This window comes from Pinus tabuliformis, chromosome 2_1 (genome assembly GCF_031772625.1).
Source record: "Pinus tabuliformis cultivar Carrire ecotype Pingquan chromosome 2_1, CPIR1, whole genome shotgun sequence".
NCBI lineage: Eukaryota > Viridiplantae > Streptophyta > Pinopsida > Pinales > Pinaceae > Pinus > Pinus tabuliformis.
In genome coordinates this window covers 791,771,522-791,794,849 of record NC_142299.1, presented here as the reverse complement: position 1 = coordinate 791,794,849, position 23,328 = coordinate 791,771,522, and the positions used below count along the sequence as shown (strand labels likewise).

General features: G+C 38.6%; 1 pseudogene; it reads right to left on the bottom strand.

Moving 5' to 3' along the window:
* The window catches only part of LOC149202978 (nuclear transcription factor Y subunit C-2 pseudogene), a 43,194-nt pseudogene extending 34,419 nt beyond the window's left edge, over positions 1-8,775 (bottom strand).
* Between the last annotated feature and the right edge of the window lie 14,553 nt (positions 8,776-23,328).

Sequence of the window (23,328 nt, the reverse complement as noted above, 5' to 3'; positions counted from 1 at the left end):
ACAAGGTGATTTGGAGAGGCATTATTATGAGCCTTACATGAAACCAAGGTACCGAAATGAAAGAAGGGGCCATTTTCCATTTTCACACCTCCTTGATAGATATTCCCAAATCATGAAGATTATTATGAAATATTTTTCATGTGAAGGTAGATTCTCCAAGGTCTATTCTTATCATATCAGGCTCATAATGCATTTCACTAGGGTAAAAATGCTCGATATACCCTACTATCTTTTCCGGAGTGTTGAGAATATGGCCTACATTGCCCAATAGAGGGAGTAGAAAGATCAAATGAAGAGCTTATTTCATCATTCCCTCATTAAAATCATAGTCCTTTACCATCTCAAGGAACTCAACATTGCATGGAGTACCTTCATAGCTAATCCCATATTCACTCATGCATCTACTCAAAATATTCAAAGCATCCCTTCATCATCTCATCCATCCACCTCCATCTCAACCCATACATCATTCATCCTCATCTAATGAGTCAGCCTTACCATCACCTCCATCATCACCATTTCATGAGCCTATTCATTTACCTAGCAGAGATGAAGGCAGAGAGCAAGGCCACATTGAACATGGTGAGATCAGCAAGCCTAAAGGGGCTAGTTTGGGTACCTTCACACATACCTATCAGAGATGGCATAGGCAAGTGTCTTCCCCAAAAATTGTTGGAGGGGCCTTTCCTTCTTCATCAGCAAAGCAGGTACAAAAAGGCAAGGAAAAGGTGACAGAGGTAGAGATCCAGTAGCAGGAGGAGGACCTCCATGAGACAGAGAAAGATTTTTACTTAGTTGACCTAAATGAAAATGATGATAGTGAAAGCACAACCATTGTCATCAAAGAGAAGAATGCACTCATAGGAGAGCGCCAGGTCAATTTGCAAATGGAAAAATATAGCATTTCATACTATGAGCAAGAAAACAAGCAGTTTGAGACCAAACATGATCTCATGGAGATTTAGCTCATCAAGGCAAAGAGGGAGGCTGAAAAGGCTAAGGCCTTACTTGATGAAACATATCGAGAATATAGTGACCAACTAGAGGAAGGGGTTCCAAGAAAAAGGCCAAGGACTAGAGGCCTAAAGAGAGCTTTTGAGCTAGAAAAACAAAAGGAGGCGGAACTAGCTAATGAGCTCACCCTAAATGAGGAATTTGCCAAAATGGTAAATGAGAACCAGGAGGATTGGCTTGAGAGGGTGAACACCCATCTTGAAATATTCTTATACAAGGCCAAAAGAGACACTGACATTTAGAGAAAGATGGCAAATTATTATTGCCGAAGACAACAAATAGGAAGGGCAAAGCTGAAAGCTGCTAGGGCAAGAATCGAAGCCCTAACTCACCATGAGGAGAAGAAGAAGCTTGATATACTTGCAGCTGCTTAACTCCATGCCTAGCCACATCATACATCATCTTCTTGAACAATTTTGAAGACCCTTTACTCAATTTTTGTCATCTTGATTTTCCTCTCTTTTTAAGGCAATTTTTATATCAGCATTTTGGTCAAACGTGCAACACTTTTTGGAGGAATGGCCAACAACATTGGATTCATAAGGACCAAGACATCCAAGAAAATCATGTTTCTAGACCTGGAAAGAAAAAATGGCAAGTGAAAAAGGCAAAAAACCACCTAAAAATCATGTTTCTGCCTCAATTCTAGACTAGGCGCTACACCTTTGAGTAGCCTTGGGAGAAAGGAATTTTGGAGGGGAAAATCAAGCCCATTTTGAAAACAAAGGACCGTTTTGAAAACCAGACAAGATATGCTTTCCAATGAGTTATACTGGTCTAGATTCAAACAATAGGAAGGTAGGTAAAAGTTAGCTTGAAGATGGTGTTGCACGTTTGACAGTCAGCCCAGATTTTCACCGTTTCTCTCCAATTTGATTTTTACCTATGGGAAATGAGTGTTTTACTGATTTAATTGATAAGGATGATGTAATTATTATGCTTTTACTATTACCTAGGGTAAATACATTAGGTAAATGGCCTCTCTGACTTGTAAGAATCAGTTTACTTAAGTTAGGGATGAGTCACTTTGACAACCCTACACTCTAGCTATCAGTTCAGTCCTTGTAGAAACTGCTCCTCCTCTCATGGATTCGACCCCTGAGGCTATAATGAGTTGGTTTTAGGCCTATATTATGTAATTTATCAGTCATTATATAGGTTTGACTCCATTGGATATTGTATTAGTGTTTCAGAAATTGGCATGAAATATATTCGATGAGTTGCAACTATTTTGGTGGGATTCCTGTGGCATGGTATTTTGATATTGTTTCTTCTTCAGTTTCATATGTATGAATGTTTTTTACCTCTCATGATTCATTTCACTCTATGCATGTTTTATTTTCAAGGTGTGATAAGCAGAATTCATCTTGCATGCTATGTTTTGGGAAAATCATCATAGATTGTTTCATTTCTTTAGTTTAAAAAGAATTCATGATCTCATGCTCTTTTTAGCACCTCATTAGTCTAAACCATTTCATCACTATACTACAAGGTGTTAAAGTAAATTTCCTACCTTTCCCCATTAGATGTTTTCAATTCTGATTCTCTTATGCCCTGACCTAGTTCACCCGTTGACCTAATTCACTCATCCAGTGACTACCCCAACCCAATCAAATCAAACAAACCCTGAGCTACTATATCTTGCCTAAAACCCTAATCTATCCAGCCCTCTTGGCTGGGATTCTCTGGAGACAGCCCTCTCCAGCTTGGTAGGGCTAGCTACCAAGTCAAAAGGTTGGTGTGTGGTGACCTCAACTGGAATCTTCGTTTGCCTTAGAGATCCGGAGGAGTGATAACATATTGGCATCGTTGCTGGGGAACGAAACCTCTATCATCCTCGAGAAAGAACGAAAACAACTTAGATCTAGTTGTTGATGGTGGATATAAGTGAGACACAAGAAGGTTGAATCATCCACCTAGAAATTCCATTTTTCAAGATCCCGAGATGGAAAGTTTATAGCGACTTCACTGCCAAAGAATTCAGATTTCATAGCATTGATGGTAATCACCGATGATAGGGTAGCTGGAAAATCCTTTATCTGGTGAAATATTACTAACTTTAAGGAATGAGTTAGCAGAATTTCATATTGATCAGAATTTCTCAACATCAGTATTTTGTTGTTTGAAATCTAGCCAACTAACACTTGAAAGTAAAAAATTGTTTTCTTTCTTTAGTTGCTGAAATATTAGAAAATGAAATTGAACTATTGGATCTTCATATTGAATCATATGATTTCTGAGATCCTAAAAAGTTCTTGGAAACTCTCCCTCCTCCCAAAGAAGAAAAGGTAAGCCTTCCCTTGGATGGTTGAATTGATGGATGTTTTGATTTACAACAAGGATGTGACAATTTCGAGTCGAGAGCATATGTTAATGAGTTGGGGTAGCAGATAGAATATGGTTTTTATGATCCTATAGCCGCATATATGGAATATTTCTTAGTTTGAATGAAAAAACAGATTTCATTTTAAAGAGCCAGAGGTATTATGTGTAAATATTGTTGGTAGAATTTCTAATTATGTTCTAGTTCAAGGACCGTCAAATAACCTAATCATTACAACGGCTTCTTAATTGGTTGGTTTGGCACTTTAGTATCACTTGATTAAATGATTTTGTAGTAGATTAGTGTAGGATAAGTGTGCAATAAGCTTGTTGGACAAGCATCCTTCAGCATTTGGTTTACAGTTTGCAGTGTGTGTGTTTTCAGTGTTCAGTTTAGTTGTAATTTTTTGACCGTATTGGCCTATATGGTTAGGCACCTGGTCTATGGTGTTCTTGGCACCTCTAAGGAGTTTCCATCCCCAAATAAGGCTGATGTTAGAGTTAGTATTTTCATACTACCACCAGTGATCATAACTCCTATTTTATATCATATTAGTGTCCCATGTTGAAATTTTTATCTTTCCACCTAGGTCATCATGTAAAAATTTACTCACTGATGGTAGCCCAAGTTGAAACCCCATCCCCACTCAAAAATTTATATTTGTTGGCCCACCTTCATGTGTCTTACTGAACATAAATTGACTATAAAAGCTCATTTCATCATGTTTTGTGTCAGTCAAGTCCACTTGGAGTTCAGTCATTCAAGGTCCCATTAGGTCACTAGGTTTCATTTTCCAAGGTCCGATAAAACACCATTTCATTACATAAGGCCAGAAAAGTATGAGAGAGAAGAAAATAATATCCCCTTTTCAATTAAATAAGGGTTTACAAGCATGTAACCATGGTTTCTAAAATTCCAATTTTGATTTTAAGCAAGAAATTCATTCCAATTTTTAATTTTTATTTCAAAAGAGAGATGTAATAATTTTTTACCAATATCCTCCAAACAAAATTCAAAAGTAAAAATTGCCAAACCTTAAGCATCATGCACCTACAAAGAAAAAGGTCAGAAAGCAAATTATCAAAGAGGTTAAAAAAGGGGTCAAATGTAATAATAGAAAGTGGGTTTGAAACGCAAAAGATCAAATTCACTGAAGTATAAAGGACTTCTTGGCTTCAAACTTAGCTTCATTTTCCTCATAGAACTCATTGAGCAAACCCCAAGAGAGTCTTTTCATAGTTCTGGGAGAAATCAACAGAAACAGGGCAGGCGCTGCGTGTTTCTTTCTGGCACTGCGCATTTTGTTCTGGTGCTCCACATTTACCTAGTGTTGTGTGTTTCAGTAAGGCATTGCATGTTCCCTTAAGACTCTGCATGTTTTCCTGAGGTGTTGCGCACTCTGCATTGGCACTATGCATTTGTCCAAAAATGCTCCAGTCACCTCCTCAGCTCCTCCAAAATTCTTTCAACAAGTAAGTAGTAGCTAAGGGATGTGCTTTTCCCCCTCGCCGTGTCAATTCCTAAGTGTTTGAAATGTTTCATTGAAAATTTGGTTTAATTGTTATATCCAAACCCTAGATCTTCCCCAAAAACTACCTTCCACTCTCATTCCCTTTTGCACACTTCCCTCCACCCTCCTACCCTTTCCCTAAATCTTTTTATCAAATATACCCTCTAACCCTTTGTCCCAAAACCCTAAGTCCTAGGTGATACAACTACCTAGGCTCCCAAACCCCTATATTGCAAACAATTTCCCCCATCAACAAACTATCATACTACTACCCTGTATCCCTCTCCAATACATATATCCCTTCACCTGTCATCTTCATATTTATCCTTCCCCATTTATTATTCCCTAAAAACTATATTCCCCCTACCTTACACCTCCCTAGGGCTTGATACTAAACACCATGGCAAAGGAGGAATATAGACCACATAGTGAGGAAGAGGAAACAGATAGAGAAGAAGACAGGGAACAGAGGTGGCCACACAAAGGAGGCCGGATAAACAGGTTTGAACCCATGGATCTCAAGGAACTCTTAGCATCCCTTATGGTTATGACATCGTTCAAATGGCTAGTATGTTATGATTTCTATGAGCAAGTGTAGGCAACCCAACATCATCCTGAGTTTACTAGGCTCTTCATTTCTAAACTCCAAGAAAACCAAGTCACTCTTGCATGTATAACTTTCACCTTATCTACTGCAAATATATCAGCTACCACCAGGATTGTAGATGTTTAGGAAAAATGGTTTAAGCAAGGTGATTTGGAGAGGCATTTCTATGAGGCTTACATGAAACCAAGGTACCGAAATGAAAGAAAGGGCTATTTTCCTTTTCAACACCTACTTGATAGATACACCCCAATTATGAAGATTATTATGAAATATTTTTCATGTGAAGGTAGATTCTCAAGGGTCTATTGTTATCATACCCAACTATTAATGCATTTCACTAGGATAAAAATGCTCATTATACCCTATTATCTTTTCCTGAGTGTTGAGAAGATGGCCAACATTGCCAAACGAGGGAGTACAAAGATCAAATGAAGAGCTTATTTCATCATTCCCTCATTAAAATCATAGTCCTTTACCATCTCAAGGAACTCAACATTGCATTGAGTACCTTCATATCTAATCCCATATTCACTCATGCATATACTCAAAATATTCAAAGCATCCCTTCATCATCTCATCCATCCACCTCCATTCCTCCATCTCAGCCCATACATCATTCATCCTCATCTGATGAGTCAGCCTCACCATCACCTCCATCATCACCATTTCATGAGCCTATTCATTCACCTAGCAGAGATGAAGGCAGAGAGTAAGAGCACATTGAACATGGTGAGATCAGCAAGCCTAAAGGGGATGGTTTGGGTACCTTGACACATACCTGCTTGAGAGGGCATAAGCAAGTGTTTTACCCACAAATTGTGGGAGGGGCCTTGCCTTCTTCATCAGTAAATTACGTACAAAAAGGCAAGGAAGAGGTAACAGAGGTAGAGATCCGGTAGTAGGAGGAGGACCTCCATGAAACAGAGCAAGATTTTCACTTAGTTAACCTAAGTGAAAATGATGATACTGAAATCACAACCATTTTCATAAAAGAGAATAATGCACTCATAGGAGAGCTCCAGGTCAATTTGAAAATGGAAAAATACATCATTTCATACTATGAGAAGGAAAACAAGTAGTTTGAGACCAAACATGATCTCACAGAGATTTAGCTCATCAAGGCAAAGAGGGAGGCTGAAAGGGCTAAGGCCTTACATGATTAAACATTTGGAGAATATAGTGACCAGCTAGAGGAACAGGTTCCAAGAAAAATGCCAAGGACTAGAGGCCTAAAGAGAGCTTTGGAGCTAGAAAAACAAAAGGAGGTTGAACTAGCTAATGAGCTCACCCTAAATGAGAAATTTGAAAAAATAGTAAATGAGAACCGGGAGAATTGGTGTGAGAGGGTGAACACCCGTCTTGAAATCCTATTAAATAAGTCCAAAATAGAGACTGATATTTAGAGAAAGATGGCAAAGTATTATTGCCGAATACACCGAATAGCAAGGGCAATTCTCAAAGTTGTTAGGGCAAGAATTGAAGCCCTAACTCACCATGAGGAGAAGAAGAAGCTTAATATACTTTCAAAGGCTTCACTCCATGCCTAGCCATCTCATATATGAACTTCTTGAACAATTTTGAAGACCCTTGAGGCAATTTTTCTCATCTTTCCTTTCCTATCTTTTTAAGGAAATTTTTATATCAGCAGTTTCATCAAACACGCAGTGTCTTAGGTGATGCACACCTTTTGGAGGCACGTTTTGGAGGAATGGACACCACCATTGGGTTTAGAAGGACCAATACATCTAGGAAAACCTTGTTTCCAGCCCTGGAAAGCAAAACGGGTGGGTGAAAAAGGAAAAAAACAACCTAAAAATCATGTTTCTGCCTCATTTCTAGACCAGGTGCTACGCATTTGAGTAGTCTTGGGAAAAAGGAATTTTGGAGTGGAATATAAAGCCCATTTTTAAAAATAAGGGAGTTTTTGAAAACTAGACAGGATAATATTTCCAATGAGCTATCCTGGGCTAGATTTGGACATCAGGAAGGTAGGTAAAAGTCATCTTGAAGATGGTGCTGCGTGTTTGACAGTTAACCCATATTTTCACTATTTCTCTCCAATTTGATTTTTTCCTATGAGAAAATAGTGTTTTATTGATGTAATTGGTAAGGATGATGTAATTATTATGTTTTTACTATTACATAGGGTAAATAAATTAGGTAGATGGACTTTATTACTTGAAATGAATCAGTTTTCTTAAGTTAGGGATGAGTCACTTTGACCACCATACACTCTAGCTATTAGTTCAGTCTTTGTAGAAACTGCTCCTCCTCTCATGGATTCAAACCCTGAGGCTAGGTTGAGTTGGTTTGAGGCCTATATTATATAATTTATCAATCATTCTATAGGTTGGACTCCATTGGATATTGTATTAGTGTTTCAGACTTTGGCATGAAATATATTGGATGAGTTGCAACTATTTTGGTGGGATTCCTGTGGCATGGTATTTTGATATTGTTTCTTCTTCAGTTTCATATGTATGAATGTTTTGTGCCTCTCATGATTCTTTTCACTCTAGGTATGTTTTATTTTCAAGGTGTGATAAGTAGAATTCATCATGTATGATTTGTTTTGGGAAAATCATCATAGATTGTTTCATTTCTTCAGTCTAAAAAGAATTCATGGTCTCATGCTCTTTTTAGCACCTCACTAGTCTAAATCGTCTCATCACTACACTACAAGGTGTTAAAGTAGATTTCCTACCTTGGCCCATTAGATGTATGCAATTCTAATTCTCTTTTTCCCTGACCTAGTTCACTCTCTAACCTAATTCACTCTTCGAGTGACTATCCCAACCCAATCAAATCAAACAAACTATGAGCTACTATATCTAGCCTAAAACCCTAATCTATCGAGCCCTCTTGGCTGTGATTCTTTGGAGAGAGCTCTCTCCAACTTGGTAGGGCTATGTACCAAGTCAAAAGGTTGGTCTATGGTTACCTCAACTGGACTCTTCCTCAGCCTTGGAGATTCGGAGGAGTGATAACAGACTCAAGAATGCACCCGCAGTCTTTTCGCTCATAGTAATTGTGGCCTTCAAGGAGTTTATTCACAAATTTTTGGAGGTCTACTTTGATGACTAGACAATGTTAGGATTGGTAAAGAGCCATGTTGCTAGTCTGGGCCTCATGTTGGATACTTGTTGAAGACATCAGATCACCCTTAACCTAAAGAAGTGCATATTCTGTGAACCGTATGGGATACACTTGGGTCATGTGGTTTGCATGTAGGGATTGATGGTAGACCCTACCAAGATGGTAGTCATCATCAACTTGGAGGCCCTGAATAATATCAACTAGTTTTTCACAATGTTGGGCCATGCCAGATATTATAGGAAGTTCATTAAGGCATATGCGTAAATAAATACGCCGATGGAAAGACTGTTGAAAAAGGGTGCAACATTTTGCTGGGACGAGGATTGTAAGAAAAGTTTCGATGTTTTGAAGGAGAAAATGGTTACTCATGTTCATGTAGATGCATACTATATTGCGCTAGGTGTGGTACTGACCCACCTAGGCAAAGGAGATATTGACCACCCTATAGCATTTGCGAGTAGGAAGTTGTTGAAGGAAGAAAATAACTACTCGACCATAGAGCGCGAAGGACTAACGATGGTCTATGTGTTGCAAAAATTTCAACACTATTTGTTAGGAGTGCACTTCAAGATGCATACAGACCATTCTTCTTTGAAAGTTTTGGTCAACAAGCCTGTGTTGGGGGGAGAGATTTGCAGGTGGTTGTTTCTGTTTGAGGAATATGATTTTGAGGTAATTGTGAAGCAAAGATGCCTGAATGTTGGTCCTGATCACCTCTCGTGGATTGAGATTGGTGATGAGCCTACAAGTTTGGAGGAAGGGTTGCCTGATGCACAAATATTCATTGTTCGTGTTGCAGACAATCACTTCACAGATATAATTAAATTTTTGTCTATAGGTACAACCGCCGAAGGATATTCAATGCAACAGAAGAAATAGTTCGGGCGGCTGATTTTTCTATGATTGCCCGACATTTATACAAAATGGGATCTGATGAAATATTCTGCATATATGTCCTAGAATATAAACAACCAACCATTCTGGGAGAAACACATGGAGGAATAGCAGGAGGACATTACGCAGGCAGAGCGACTACACAGAAAATCCTACGCATAGGACTTTGGTGGCCTACTGTGCATAAGGACTCTAAGACGTATTGCAGGGTGTGCAATGTTTTTCAAAGAATGGGGAAACCATCATGAAGAGATGAATTGCCACTAAATCCACAAGTGACATTGCAGGTGTTTAACAAATGGGCGATAGAATTATCACTACAACTAAATACTTGACCTAGTGGGTGGAGGCACAAACTGTGAAAGACTATAGCGCAACTACAACCACGAATTTTATCTTTGAATACATCTTGTCTTGGTTTGACTGCCTTAACATTTTAATGAGTGATAGGGGTACACACTTCTTAAATGAAATAATTATTGTGTTGCTTGAGGAATTCCAGGTATTTCATTAGAAGAGTATGGCTTATCACCCTGAAGCTGTTGTAGATATGATATAAAAATATATGAGAATAGAGAATAACCCAAGAATAACAAGATCAAAATACATAGAAATGCTTCTTTATTGATCAAACCCTTAAGGTAGGGCAACACCATACATTCACTCCTTAAGGAAGGAGAACACTCCACAAGCCATATGCTTGTTCATACAATAATCCTTGACAATTCCTTGACATGGAGTCTCTAGCCTTTATATAGGCCTCATACATACAATACCATGGGTCATTACCATGGTTCCCTCATACCATCAACTAATACCATGGGCCCATTACATTATTACTAACTACTTGTGGTCTCTTACATGATATGGGTTAACCACCTTATTTATTACTATGGCCCATCCCATTATTACATTATTAGCTTGGGTACCTCCCTTGGTGCCCCATATTATCCCCCCTAGGTATATAACATTCCACCCCCCTTAGCATGTTTTGTCCTCTAAACATGGGAAGAACACAAATAATAAGATCTACTCAAAAGAGTAGTCCACAGGTACCATGCACATGCATCTAGCCATCCAAGAGAAAGGTGAACCCTCGATCTCGCTGGTGCCGCGCTCGCTTGAGATGGAAGTTGACCATGGCAGGTCTTCCCGTGTTGATGTGTAGTAGGTGGATCTTCGCGCCTCGCTACCCGTCATATGAGGGTTGTTGTCCTTGTGGCTAATTGGTTGCCATGTTGTTGGTTTTTTTCTTGCGGGGTGATGTGGGTGATGATATGTTGAAGTTTTAATCCACGGTGTCTTTTTCTTTAACTCATCCTGCTATGGTGCCTGTTGTGGTGTCTTCTTTTCCATTATGACTTCAACCACTGAGCCCTCATCTGATGTACCTGTAACCTTTTCTGCTTCAACCTCTGTTTCTGTTTGATTGTCAATCATCAAAGGCTCATCATCTGATATGTCATTCCCTGGAACATCTTCTGCTTCAGCCTCAATGTACTCTGCCTGTTTATTGATGGAAATATCCTGTAATGTAATTTTCTTCTTTTTATACCAGAGCTTCAGGAATTTCTTCTACACATTAATATTGATAGTACCCGTAGATTCCATCCAAGGATATCCCAAAACAACATCCATATTATCCATCTCTGAAGTATAAAAATCACCATGCAACACATACTTATCCATAGAAAGCTTCAAATCCTTATAAATTTGAACATCCTCATCATCAACCTGTGTATTTTCAATTTGTTTTGCTGGAACTTGCAATTTTTTTGCCAAATTAACATTGATGAAATTATGCTTGCAACTAGGATTTATAGAAACAATGATCTTTTCTTTCCGCATCAATCCATGAACCTGCAATAAGGAGATACCAGTAGAAAATAGACCCACATGTTTCTCCTTATCTTGTTTTCTGGCATGAGACCATCTGTCTAAAAGTAATTTTTCAAATTCTTCATCGGGCAGGTTGAAACACTTCTTTTGGTTAAGTAATCCCCACCATGTGGCTGCCTCATTTTTAAAATTAGCCAATTCCACCCATTTCCAATTGTGTCTAAATAAACTCTTGTATTCATTTATGTATTCTTCATTAGTAGGACCCTTATCATTCCCTGTAAAAAATTCCTTGCTAGAAGCCATGAAGGTTTGGAAAAAATTCACTTACTTGGCGAAAATTTGAAATTGTCACAGTTTAGTCAATATTGCTCAAAATCCCTATTATGAACTATTTTCGGAAATGGAACAATCATTTTGCATCTGCCCATGTGATAGAAATCTTGATCCAGACACTTGGAATTTCAGATCTGTGCTACAACTCTCCACCGTCACCAAAATTTATGCAAAAAAGAGCTGATTTTAAATTAGCGATATCTCCCTCATCCGGACTCCGATTTGACTGATTTGTTTTTTGAAATTGAGTTTTTTTCACACAGAATCCAGATCTACAATTAGATTTTGCAGATCTTGTACCAAGACGTCCAGATTTGTGCCGCAAATTCGCTGCCCCGAAAAATTGTCTGCAACCCCACTGATTTTTAAATTAGCGATATCTCCTTCATCCGGACTCCGATTCAACCGATTTTTTTTTTTTGAAATTGGCTATTTTTTCATAAATAATCCAGATCTGAAATTAGATTTAGCATATCTTGCACCAAAACATACATATCTGATCTGAAAACTTGCCACCCCTGAAATCCTGCAAAAAATAAAAATAAAAAATTCTCCACTTTTGTGCCCAAGAAAGTGCTCTGATACTACTTGTTGTAGATCTGATATAAAAATATATGAGAATAGAGAATAACCCAAGAATAACAAGATCAAAATAGATAGAAATTCTTCTTTATTTATCAAACCCTTAAGGTAGGGCAACACCATAAATTCACTCCTTAAGGAAGGAGAGCACTCCACAAGCCATATGCCTGTTCATACAATATTCCTTGACATAATTCCTTGACACATGGAGTCTCTAGCCTCTATATAGGCCTCATACATACAATACCATGGGTCATTACCATGGTTCCCTCATACAATCAACTAATACCATGGGCCCATTACATTATTACTAACTACTTGCGGTCCCTTACATGATATGGGTTAACCACCTTATTTATTACTATGGCCCATCCCATTATTACATTATTACCTTGGGTACCTCCCTTGGTACCCCATATTATCCCCCCTAGGTATATAACAGAAGCGAATTGCATGGTGGAAGCCTTCAATAAAATTTTCGAGAGCACCTTGACAAAGATTTGCAACGCAAAGCGGAATGACTAGGATGTGTGCATACTAGCAGTCCTTTGGGAATATCGGACTACTTGTAAGAAATTGACAGGACAAACCCCATTCAGATTGTTGTACAGGTAAGAGGCTGTAATGCCCATGGAATATATTTTGCCCAGTTTGCAGATTGCAGTAGTTACAAACATGGCCGATCACGATACTTTGGAGAAGCGACCTACACATCTCATAGAATTGGAAGAGGATCCCTTCTTGACAGCATTTCATCAGCAGGTGCAGAAGGACCATGAAAAGGCCTGACACGATCACCATATCAAATAGAACAACTTCAAGAATGAAGATTTGGTATTTCTATATGACATTAAGTTTAATGTTCCCTAGAAAATTTCAAATGCATTGGCTAGGACCCTATGTTGTTAAGGAAATTACAGATGGTGGCAAAATTCAGCTCACGAAGATGAATGACAAATTAACTATGAGAAAGGTCAATGGAAGTCACTTGAAGCTGTACAGGGGTGATCCCACCCCTGCGCAATGACTATATGATTGGGGGATAGTCTTAGTACTCCAAGCACTTGAAAGGAGGTACAGGACTTTAAACTACACTGCCCGACAGTTAGAAAGGAAAAGCGAAGGGGTTGCGCGACAAGTAGAAGGATGATGCCGAAGCGAGTTATGCTAAAGGAGCTATGTTAGGTGGGTGAGCCCCATGCAGCTTGGCTGAAAAGTGACCATTGACAACACTGTAGCTGATTGGATAGAGAATTTTCCATTTAAAGGAAAGGCGGGGGGGAGCATTTAAGATGCATGTCTTTAGAAATATGTTTCCAAATGTGCATTAATGAGAAAGAATTGGAGAGAACAGTTGGATTTGAATTCAAATTAGTCTATAAATACATCATACTTCTTTGCATTCAAACACTTTTCTTCCTGAGATTTTTCCTTAAGAATTTTCAACTTGATTTGTTCCAAGGGCAGTGCTATATGTTTGAGCCAGATTAGGAAGCACTATTTTTATGACCAGAGTTAGCAAATGTGCCTGAATTCTTTTGAAAGAGTTTCATTGAGAATATGACTACAACTCGACCAGAAATGGAGCCATCCCTAGCACAGGAAACACCAGTCGAACCTATGCCTACCAGATTGGCTACTACCATGCCTAGGTCGACTAGGCCTAAACCATCCACGTTTATGAAGTAGAAGAACCCTCAAAAAGTGTCGGTGTGGTAATCACCTAGGAAAAATCCCACAAAAATCTACCAAAAGGGAAAATGGACAAATCCAAACAACCAATAGAGCCAATCGATTTAGATGAGGAAGAACTGCATGGAGGGGGAATAGAGGAGCTTGATGGAGAAGAGGTTAAACCTATAACTCGGATTTATGAATACATACCACCTACAAAATCCACAACGAAGGTTTCCAAATATCTGGATGCTAAGAAGTTCATGGTCTCTAAGTACCAGAGGATATGTTGTTTGAGGGTCCATTGTTGGGTCAGATACCAAATCTAAAAATGGAGGATAGGGACCTTGGGGACCATGAGAAATTTCCTTAGTTAGCATTGCACAAGTACCTCAAAAAGGTCTATTATGAGGAGTCAGGCATTATGTGCCTTGAACCAATGGGTGCCTAGAGTTGAGGGCGTCAGGCTCCTCAACATGTTGTGGGTGCTGCACATCATCCGCACCATCATCAACACAGTTTGTGTGTGCCAACTACTGACACTAGTGCATGATGGGTGTCTCTGGATGGTAGAGCCCATCCCAATTACAAACATGCTAATGCATCAGACATTGCTTCCATCCCAAGGAGGGGACTCTACGAATGCTTTCATAGGAAAGTTACAGGAAAAGAAGTTGGCTGACCAGATCAAGGAAAAAATTGGTCTAGTCAAGAATTCATGTGGATACTCTATGCAATCCATATCAAATGGCATAGTGTAGTTGGAAACATAGATCATGGCTGGTAAGATCATGAGAAAGTGCCTCGCTAATGAATTACTAGCACCCGTTGTTTCCTTAGCTATGTAGTGCGCGCAAGGGGCCCAGTATAGTTGGGCTCAATACTTGTGTAAGGAGTTTTTGGAGGATTGCATGGAGGCCCGAGATGAGGGCAAGGTGTTTCACTACACCTAGTTGTTGTTTTTGATTGCTTTAGTGGTGTGGAGGACACCTAAATAAAGTCAATTTCCTCAACAGGATTCAAACCCACCAGAGGTAGCAAACTTTGCTTCACTATGGGCTACTAAATACCCTACACGCATCATGGAGACCCAAATGTTTTGGGTATTTTTAGAGATGGACCCCCAAACGGTGATTAGCCAGCGACCAAGGCTATCACCTACTTTGCATGAATAGTACACAAACATTGCAGACTTCAAGGAATATTTCCACAATCTGCATATTCGAGTGAAGAAGGATACCCAGGGAATATGGCACAAGTTACCTTACTTGATTGCCAAAGAAGATGTCATATGGGTCATTAGCAAGTGTCCAAGTGATTGGATCATCCATTTAGATGTCAGAGCAAGTACTAGAATGGTTGTTGAATGGTTAGTAGTATAGACCACGACAACACAAACGAAGAAGGAGGCTCAGAAAGCTACCCGGGAAAAGGTTGTGTAGGAGAAAGCAGCTGCGGCAAGGGAAGTTGATGAAGCTGTGGCCAAGGAATGATAATCTGATTAGGCCAAAACTATGATTTAGGTTGAAGAGTTAGACCCCGAAAAAATGTAGGAGGAGGAAGAGATTGAGGCAGACGAAGAAGGGGCACAGAGTTGGGATCCCCCCTTCGTGGTGAAAAAGTGGAAGAAGAGTACTGCCACAGGGTAGCGTAGGAAGAAATATTCGAACAAAACAGTGGGCAAGATGCCTTTGGACCTCACTAAGGGGGACTTAGATGAATTCAGTGATGTCTTCCATGACACGACCTCAGATGTTTGGTGACACTTTGAGGAATAGTGCCACTAAGCACTAGAAAAGGTTTAACAAGACTTGCGCGAGTTGCAGACCCAAACAGGTAGGGTACAAGCGAGCATGGGATAGGTGAGTGGGAAGCATGCGAGCTTGAGTCAAGCAAACAAGTTAGTTCTAAACGCAAAGATGAATCTAGATCTCTGCCCCATTCAATTACCAGAAGGATCTCTACATGCTGAGATAGAGGAAGAAAGGGCCCAAATGATGCAGATGAAGAACCTGAGCTTAAATCTCGTGGCACTCCCCATCCAGACCCTGGATGAACTACACCAAGGGGTGTCTGATGAATTAAGGGTGTGGGAGAAATGCACACTGTTGATAATCAACGAATTCAGTTGGGTCAAGAAAAAGGTATATTTTCTTCTCATTAGTTGCTTTATTTCGTATTTATCGTTCCACAATTATCTCTGTTTATGAATTGAAATAAAGGAAATTATAGTTAAAGTTGGATGAAAGACTTGGTAACAAATTAGATAAATCTAGCATGGGAAACTGACTTTTTACTATCCTTGTGTGTAGAAGATGCAGATTGGTCAATAGCAGTTAATTTGACAAAGAAGCACCAAGTCATAAAAGGGAAAGATAGCATCCGAAGCAGGAAAGGCAGAGAGAGACCAGGTAGACCAATACTATTTCATCATAGATTCAGATTATGTATTGCGAAATCCTCAGGATCCCCTGATCTGGAGGATTCACTTTTATGTAGTTTACTCTTTTACCATTATATATAAGGCCAAAAGGCAAACGAAGTGCAGTTTAGACTTATGTAATTTACAATTATTATTTTTGAGACATATCCTACTATTATCTTAGTGATGTTGTAATCTGGTTACTCATATTAATGAAAGACTGCATTTGATCTTCACTTATATTCTGAGTATTCCTTAGTGGAGACTTCTGGTGACTCTAGGCCCAGTCAAGAGAAGTTCTACTACTTTCTTGTGTTATAATCTTTCCATTTGAATCTTTATTGATTGTTAATGTTCAGTTAATATTATTTCGCTTATTGTGAGGATTGATGATTCCAATTCATATTTCTATTCATTTCGATTCATACTTAGTCGTGTGATGTATCTGAATAATGCTTTGATTTGATTGGTTATATTAGTTTCAGAGTAGATTGTTGTTCCTTATAAGTTATGATATCATAGATCTTAGAGATAGTGTCAATTAATTTCCATAATCTGCTGACAGAGAATGGTTGTTGTTTAGAAGTCATTTATTGTATTTTCTTGATTGTCTTTCAATTAATAATTGTCATTCAATCGAGATTGTCGTTCAATTGGGAATTGTTGTTCAATCGAGATTGCCATTCAATTAGGATTTGTCGTTCAATTCTGATTTGCGATAGATTAACATTGTTGTTCAGTTGTTACAGTTCTCTTTCTTGATCGAGTGAGTTAGCTTTAATTCTATTTGAAGATTTCCAAGTGTGATTCTTTGCATTCGCATTCAGATTCATTTAATTTTGGAATAAGTAGATGAAATTGCAAAGTGTGTTAAGAGTTCTTTTAGAGTCATTTCTCTCTTAGTTATTTCTTTAAGAGTTGTGTGAATTAAGTTGAAGATATAGTTATTAGTGATTTCAATGATTTACCTTTATCTAACCTCTAAATTCACTGCATAGATTGTGCTAACACTCTTGAGATAAAATGAATTACCTTGGGTTGACAATTAATGTAGGAATTAAGATTTCCTGTAAAAAGACATATTAGTGCACCAACATTTTGGCGATGTTTTTGGGGAGAGTGTTTCAAGTGATTTTGTTTTATTTTGATGTGAAAGAATTGGGTTCTAAAAACGGAAGGTAAGAACCTGCGTACCTAGCAAGTAAAGTTCTTGCTTACCAACACTCTTTTCAGAAAAAGCTTAGAGGTTAAATCAGAATTGGTTTTTATGAATGACTAGGAATAGAAAGATAGAAAAAGAGTAGAACCCCCCACCAAAATCTACAAAACCTAAAGGATCAGTGAACCTTGGGAGAATGACCTTTATAGACGAAATTGTAAGAAAAGCAGAGTCTCAAGCGTTAGTAGGATTCTAGGAAATACCTAGAAAAAGTTCTACTATTATCCCTCAAGCAGCAGGCTCACCATCTGCAGCTTACACTAAGATTCAAAGCCAAGTTGGAGGATCAGAACAGAGTCTTCAAGCTACAATAAGTTTACATTCTGATCCTCTACAAGAGGGAAAATCCCGTAACTTAAGATAAGGAGAAGGAGAAACCAATCGGACTGCTAAGGAAGAACCATAGCTGTCTGAACATGGATCTCCTCTGATCCCAAATCTAGGTAGTGCTATAAAGCCAACTCGGGTTGCTAATCTTATGCTTACTAAAAAAGAACCCCTTGAAATCCTTGAAGGTTATTAGCACATCTTTGACCAAATGATAGATCATCCACCTCAAGGTCAAACCTTGACATTAGAATACCCCATAGTCGACCAAGTGGTCAATTCCCCCATGAAGTCTATTCCTCTGTAGAGCATCCCAACTTTCTATGGGATGATCACATAGGATCCTGATGCTTTCCTGTTTGAGTTTGATGTACTTTGTAGAGGGTATGACTACACCATTGACCCCCTGATCCAAATGGATCTAATAGAACTCTCTAAGTCTTCATAAACCGCTTAAAAATCATGCCCAATGCCAAAAATCCTTTGAAAGATCGATATTATTGCAAAACGGACACCGTTAGAAGGGAAGAGAAACACTATTGGGAGGCCCAAAACCCGTGAAAATAGAGAAAATCGAGCTATTGGAGGAGGAACAGGGAAATATACAGTAGTCATCCGATCTGGCCGATCAACGGTCCAAATCCGATCGATGGATCACTATTAGCAGTGGCTATCAGTGCTTATCGGAGTAACCCACTTAAGAATTGCGATGACGAACAACGATATCAACATATGGCAACGACAATTGGTGGAGTTAATATGGACCGTCGATCAAGCACACAGATCGACGGCCCGTATTACGTCGCAGGATTGCTATTAGGGGATCGCAGGAGCACTTATAATGGCCTTGGGGTATTGTGATATCACAATCGGAGTGACCCGATGAACTGGACCTGATGGGAAATTAAGTGATGACGTATATATTTTGAAGTCCAATATGTAGGATTTTGCAGTGATTTTATATGTTTTCGCAGTTTTGTTTGTCAAACGAAAAGTGAAGAGGAAAGCGACGAGCAATAAGTCAGACCCGAAAGGGTGCAGTAAGGCTATCCTATATAATTTCAAGTTCGTAACAGAGCCATTTTTAATGTATTTTTGCAATTTTCATTGAATTTCCAAAACACAAAGGGATGGAGCCTTCCGATATACGATAGCAATTTATAAGGGGACCTGATAGGAGGAATGAATCATAGTGGAGGAATTTTAAAGTCCGAGATATTGAGTTTTGGCGGAATTTCTATGTGAAATTACATTTTCACTGTGAAAACAAAGCGCAACCGTTTCAGGAGTTGTAGAGGTCCGTGGAACTCTTACGTTTTAGAATGGGTGGCCACCTCCTCTCCATGCATTAAGCAATGGTGGTATAATGCCGGTAGAGGGATTCAAAGTGTGCAGAGGCCAGGGAGACCGGGAGATAGGAACCAAAATGAACAAGCAGTATTGGCTTTAAAGCCACAAATAGAGATCGCAGCAAGGGGGCAGTATTTGAGGGAAATGCCGAGAAAGAGTTTACACAGAGATAGAGAGCACTGAGGGAGTCTGTGTACTCATAGAGAAACTTGAGAGGATCAAGTAAATCTCTTGTTATTGTAATATGTTGTGTGTGAGACTCAAACCAAGCTCACTGTTGTAAAAAGAACTCTGCTTGAAGACTTAATAGAGAGACCACCACTGAAGGCTGGACCAGAAGATGTAGCCCAGGAGTATTGGGTGAACTCCTTATTAAATTTTGCTGTGTCATGTGTTGCCTATTATGTTTTCTGTTTACTGTTTCATTGTCTGTGCATTTCACAGTCTTATCGATCCATTGCATAAAATGACATAGACTAATCCATGCACATAAGTCTGTAATAACTTACTATTATCGTAGATCTCATTATCAGATCAAGTGGTATCAAAGCTTTAGGTTGCTAAGGTTAGACAAGCTTGTGTTGGACTATTTGTGAATGCTAACTAGGTCAAAGCTTAAATTAGGAGAATGAGAACTGGTTGAAACTAACCCAGAAATTGGTAGAGTCTATCCTAAGAGGAAAATGACAGAAGAAATTCCCTTGGAATTAGACTCTCAGTTCATGGACAGTTTCATGGGCATGAGAGCCATGGTAGAGGAAATGTATAGAGAATTTAAGAAATATCGAAGTGAAGATTCCTCAACTTCCAGACAAGACAAAGGAATAGAAGAATCTCTTATAGATGGCCATTCTAAAGGCAAAAGGAATGGAAAAAAGGCTCCTCTATCCACACCTCCTGATAGCCCTGAAAAAACAAAGAAGAAGACATATTTGATTAAATTAGATGTTAAATTTGATTTTCCAATATATGATGGAGAGTTAAATGCAGAGAAGCTAGATAACTGGATTCGACAGATTGATGTGTATTGCAGGGTGCAGAGCATTGATTCAGACATAAGTAAAATTCAGTTGGCCAGCCTATGCCTTGGAGGAACTACCTTGGTATGGTGGGAAGGTAGGACACAAGCTGACTTGAAGAAGCATGGTAAAATTCTTTCTGTCTGGAGTGAATTTTTTTCTGCAATTAAAAAACAATTCTATCCACTAGCTTATATGCAGCAAGCTATGATGAGTTGGCAAACTCTTCGACAATTAAAAGAGCAAAGTGTACAAAGGTACACTCAAGAATTTAGAAAAAGATCTTTGATTCTAGGAATTTATTTAGACTCACCTGAAACTTTGCTGAAGTATATAGGTGGTCTACATAGTTATTTGAGGCACACCATTCTCATGTTTAACCCTACTAGCATAGATGAGGTATCTGTTCAAACTACCCATCTAGAGGCTAGAGGCAATAATGTGAACCCAGAGATTGGGGGATCATCAAAACCCACTACAAGAAAGAACAAGGAAAAGAGGAAGCAGAAATGGAAAGAGAGGAAGAAAAATGTTGTACAAAAGTCCAAACCTTCATTCACTCACTATAGGAAGGATGGACAGGATGGTGAACATCTCTGGTCTTTGCATCTAGAGCTAAAACCCAAGAAGTTCGATGGGAAGAAGAAGAAGGCTGCTGCTGCTGTTCAGAGAGATTTGGGGTCAGACTCAGGTGATAAGAAAACCATCACAGCCAGAGGTATACAAGGTAAAAATTCTGACGCATCTACTAGTAATTCTGCCTAAACTATTGATAGTGAAGAAAATGAGAGAAGAAGACTTTAGCTTTTTCATATTAGAGTTATTTCCAAGCATCAAAAGATTGATACTTTATTTGATAGTGGCTCACAAGTAAACTTAATTTCTAAAGCAATTGTAACGAGGCTGGGATTAATAACCACACCTCACAAGAAGCCATATCCATTAGGTTGGTTATGTGATAAAGCAAAGCTACAAGTGACTAGACAATGCAAAGTTAGGTTTGCCATTGGTTCAACATTTGTAGATGAGGTTGAGTTAGATGTAATTCCCTTGGATATATGTGGGATTGTTTTAGGAAGTCCTTACTTGTATGATAGAAAATCCATTTTCTATAGAGCTAAAAATTAGTATCAACTTGTTAAATATGGAATAGAATATACTGTAAGAGCTCACAAACTAAAAAATAATTATACTCTCATAAACTCGGTGCAGATGAAAAGGATTGTAAATTCATGCAAGAAATTTTTACTGATGGTTGTAAAGGAAAAGAAACCTGACAAAACAAATGTATTTGAAGGCTGTGATGCTAAAGAGCAAGATAATTTAGAAAAAATTGTTTCAGAATATGATATTTTATTTCAAGAACCTAAAGGTCTGCCACCCAAAAGGGAAATTGTACATGATATTAATTTGCAGCAAGATGCTCCATTGCCTAACATCAGAATGTACAGGTTATCTGCTTTAGAGAATGCAGAAATCAAGAAGTAGGTACAAGAGATACTCGAGAAAGGGTTCATAAGACCAAGCACATCACCATGCAGATCCCCAATAGTGTTGGTGAGAAAGAAGGATGGTTTGTGGAGGATGTGCATTGATTACCGATCACTGAATAAAATAACGATCAAGAATCATTATCCCCTTCCTCGCATTGATGATCTATTGGATCAGCTGAAAGAGGTTGTTTACTTTTCCAAGTTGGATCTACGTAGTGGTTACCATCAAGTCAGAGTAGCAGAGCAAGATGCATGGAAGACTGCTTTCAAAACAAAGCAAGGGTTGTATGAATGGCTAGCTATGCCTTTTGGTTTAACTAATGATCCTGCCACTTTCATGAGACTACTGAATGATGTACTCAAGACTTTTATTGATGATTTTGTAATTGTATGTCTAGATGACATTCTTGTATTCAGTAAAATATGGGAAGAACATTTGAAGCATGTAAAACAAACTCTAGATGTGTTGAAAAAAGAAAATCTTTATGTTAAATTATCAAAGTGTGAGTTTGGTAAAACATCTTTGAATTATTTGGGTCATATTGTAGGGGGTGGTGAACTGAAGATAGATCCCTCTAAGGTTGCAGTCATTGTAAACTGGCCTAAACCCAAGTCTTCTACAGAAGTTAGAAGCTTCCTATGGGCAACACAATATTGGAGAAAATTTATTGCTAATTTTTCCTCAATTGCAACTCCCTTACATGCTTTGATAGGATTGAACAAGGTGTTTCAGTGGGGATGCAAATAGCAGAAAGCCTTTGACACCTTGAAAGAAAAACTTAGTACAGCACCAGCACTAGCAATGCCAAATATTCAATAACCATTTGAGATCGAAACAGATGCCAGTGATTATGCCATGGGAGTAGTGTTGATTCAACAAGGTAAACCCATATGCTACCATTCTGAGACTTTTAATTCTGTAGTAGTTAATTATCCTACATATGATAAAGAACTGTATGCATTAGTTCAGAGTGTGAAGAATTGGAAACATTACTTAATGGGCAAAGAAACAATAATACATATTGATCAGGATCCACTTCAGTACTTGCACTCACAAACTAAATTGTAGCAATCAAGACACTATAGGTGGATGGGTTTCCTACAACAGTTTCACTTAGTCATCAGATATAAAAAGGGCATACACAATAAAGTTGTAGATATGTTGTCCAGACCAATCATAAATTCATCTACTATACTTAAGCATAACTCAATAATGCATGAAAGCTACATTGAACAATATGCTCAAGATATAGATTTTAAAGATGTATATGCAGCTTTAAGTAATGGAAAAAGGGTAGAAGAATTGGATTACTATATTAAGGAATGACTCTTGAATCATTTGGGAAAGCTATGCATTCCACAAATAGAGAGAATTAACATAAATAGGGAGGTGCATACTTCCCTAATATCAGGTCATTTTGGTGTAAGAAAAATAGTTGCACAACTGCAACGATACTGCTATTGGCCAAAAATGAATGAAACGGTTTCTAGATATGAAAGAGGGTGTACCATGTGTGTTAAAAGCAAGCCCAACAATAGAAAACTAGGCTTGTACACTCCACTGCCAGTTCCTTCCCATCCTTGGGAAAGTGTTTCCATGGACTTTGTGGGGGGGTTGCCAAA